Here is a 3794-nt window from a genome sequence, read left to right on the forward strand (position 1 = left end):
AGTGGTTGGAACTGTTCCCGACTGTTCAGGTCACCGAACAGCGAATATCAGACTAAAGACGGACCACCATCAAGAAGAACCTGATAGCTCCTGCAATCTTGGAAAAAAATCAAGCAGGTTGTGAGCGACCCACTACAAACAACAAAGAACAGAATGGAACCAGAACTGCAGGAGGAACAGCAAGTACAAGAACTACAACCCGGAGCAGCCGAAGTGGAAACAGACAAGATCGCGATATCCAGAATAGAAGGAGAGTGGAAGTTCAAGCAGAATTCTAAGGAATGGATCCCCAAAAAGACCAGCACCATACCGAAGCAGAGATCCAACAGAATCCTGTGGCAGGTAGCATGGTTTTTTCTCCCGGAATCTTGGGTTTTTCGTCCGGCAAACACAAAATCGGCCACATGCAATTTACAGACAGTATATACGTAGCAATAGGGCCTTAGTCGTTGATGCTCCTAAAACCCATTGAGAATAACAACATAGTCTCAAGAGATCACCTGTCTACCTGGGCTAAGGACAAAGACATAGAACCTGGCAAAGTAGAGACCAATCGTCTCTCTCCCAACAATGTACAAGATCCTGACCAGCGGCATAGCTAAGAAGATATCAGATCATTTGGAGAGCCAGAACATCATGGCCAAGCAGCAAAAGGGATGTAAGCAGTCGAGCAAAGCATGCAAGGAGCAATTGATCATTAACGCTGCAGTCAAGCCTACAAGAAGCACTGCAACCTGTACGTGTCCTGCATCAACTACCACAAGGGCTTTGACTCTGGGCCTCTTAGCTGACTAATAGAGACACTGAAGATCTACAAAGTCACATCGACACTGACACACTTCCTAGAAACAACAGGGGAAAAAATGGAGAACTACCATCAAGGTCGAGAACATCACAATCAGACCGATTCCCATCAGATGAGGAATCGTCCACGGAGATGCCCTGAGCCTACTATGGTTCCATCTAGCACTCAACTCAATGTTCACCATGCTCAATAACAGCAAGTGGAGACATAAACGAAGGGAGGAAGAACTTGTACACTCTCTCTCACTTGATGTACATGGATGATATCAAACTCTATGCCGCAACTGAAAATTGACTCCATCAGCTACTCCGGATCACCGAAGAGTGCAGTACTGACATCAGGGTGTAGTTTCGCTTAGAAAAATGCAAGACACATGAATTACATCAAGGACATCTAGTCTGACAAAGCTGCCAGCTGAAGACTGGTGAACAGATTGAAGCAATGACGGAGGAAGAGACAGACAAATATTTGGGGATGATGTAGGTCCACCAGTTAGAACTCAGAGAGATCAAGACCCGCCTGACTGAGAAATACAATCAGAAATTGAAAAGCCTTGTAAAATCAAAGCTGAATGGTGGGAACATGGTCGCAGCAATAAACACTTATGCAGTCCCAGTACGAACGTACTCCTTCGGGAACGTAGATTGGACTAGCACCGAGCTAGAGGAGATTAAACCGCAACACATCGATAATGGTAAAAGCTGACGTGGCTCAAGGAGTCAATTAGTGCGGCACAATGAGGAATCATGAGGATACTGCAGGATAGCACAATGTGTCACTATTGCAGCACAAAGAATTATGATGGCAGCCTCATTGGGAAGATTAACAACACAAGGAGTCATGCTGGCTAGTGCAGCACAATGAACTACACCAGCCATCTAACAGAGTCACTGTCAGAGCTCATGATTCACTAGTACAGTGCAAGGAGCCATGTTAGGTAGGAGCATTACCATTTCCGAAACATCCGATGACGACGAAGTCTGGAAGCCTGACACAATATGCAGCATTAGCATCATCGATTCGCACCAGTCCAGTTTGGTTTCACAACACTCCACAAACTGATAAAGGATGAATAAGGTGCATAGATATACCATACGTCCTTGCCCACAGGCAATCTGACTCCAGGGCCATGCTAAAGTGTTAAGTAATGAAAGTGGAAGTGGACACCCACCCAAAAAAGAAAGCAGAGCATCTCATCCTATCCACTTCCACACGTGGTGAAATCTCTATTCCCTATGAAGCTGAGAGGTTAATATCGCCCCAAGTAAGTAAAGCCGAACACACTATTCTAAAGCCAGATCACCACGTGTCGCATCAGATCACGACTTGTCACAGTGTCCTGCCATACTGCAGGAGTCTTCGAATTTTCCCTATAAACCCGTTGTGCCTGTAATACCTCTTACCCTAAAATGTAAATAGCACCCTCTTACCCTCCTCGAACAACCCCGGGTTGGCTAAGTCTCTGGGTGGCTCCTTCGTAGAAATAAACTGATATTAATAATGATAACATAATCCGCTACCATGGATCAACTATTCACGAGGAATCGATTCAGCATGACGGGAGGAACGTTTATAGACTTTTTTTTTTTTTTTTTTTTTGTTTCATTTTACCTCTTACAGCGTAGCGATGTTAAGCAGTTTCGGAGGAGGGTGGTTGTGATGAGCGTAACATGTGCGAATCTCTCTCCTCTTGTTTATCACAAATGATAGCTTTCCTCTATATTTTGTGACACAGATGTTGGTCCCTAACAATGAAAAGGGGAAAATGTTCGTGACTGTGAGAAAGTGAATGGGGGATTTTCATTACTTAATGACTGCCTATAGGTGTCTGTTTTTTTTTTTTTTTTTGGAATTGCACTCAGAACAAGGGAGAAAGCAGATCATACACTGGCACTCCAGATGTGCTAACTTTGTCGTGTTCAGACTTAATTTTTTTTCACATCGTTGCACAGGGATGCCAGATGACCAGTAAAAGTACTTCAGCTGAAGTTGTTATATGCAGACGTGACGAATATTTTCCTTTTCGATAGATCCGCATCTTCATTATATTTCCTGTCCTCCTTCACATGTTGATTATTCTTAACAGTGATGACGAAACCCTGAGGGGTTCGAGTGAAACTCGTGACCATTCCAACGTAGCAGTTCCTCCTTTGCTCTTCCCCTCCCATCAAAAACGAAATCGTTACCCGTACACAACCTAAAGATGACTGAAACGGCATCATTCGATTAATCCATTAACGATTGAAAGCTGGACCGGAGCTAGCTATTTACGTAGCGCTTATCAGCCGCACGCACTTCTAAACACATCGTGCAGTAGTCAGCTTTGTTTCCGTAGAGTAGCAATTAGTGGCGGTGGCACGTAACTGCAAGTGTTTACACACTGAACAAACAGGACCGCAGACTGGGCAGTCATGTGACTGGCTGTGCTCGGTGTTCTCTGGCACCGGATGCAGACAATCAGGACATTGACGGGTGTCTTTGTAATTAAACGGCGTTGATCACTAATCAATAATTATATCATCAAGCCGAAAGTTTTGTTAAACCGAACACCACCCAAGTTTGAGGTTAATTCATTTGGATTCTCACTGAACCGAAACTCATTGTGTTGATTTCTTTCGTTTTTAGCTCTCGTTTTTTTTTAATATAATGGAGGACCTAGAACAATCAACCTCATCCACCCATGTGTATTATGTCCATTAATTGTTCTCTGGTCGTTTTGCCTGTTGCTAGACGAAAAACCTTGCCATCCACGGCCGAGACCGAATGAAAAAAAGCTTAAAATTTTATTAAGCCACAATGACAACATCAATTTCTTTTTCTCACCTCTAATGCCACAGCCCTGATACAAACTATGGATAAGGAAATCATACTCAGCTGGAAACATTTCTGTTGAAAGAAACAATTGGAAGCTTCTATTTATTTATTTTTTAAAAAAATTACTATTCTGACGGTGAGCAGGACACAGGAATCAAAATAACGCTGTTCAATG

This window comes from Mastigoproctus giganteus, chromosome 4 (genome assembly GCF_048544385.1).
Source record: "Mastigoproctus giganteus isolate SK-2022 chromosome 4, ASM4854438v1, whole genome shotgun sequence".
NCBI classification, from domain to species: domain Eukaryota; kingdom Metazoa; phylum Arthropoda; class Arachnida; order Uropygi; family Thelyphonidae; genus Mastigoproctus; species Mastigoproctus giganteus.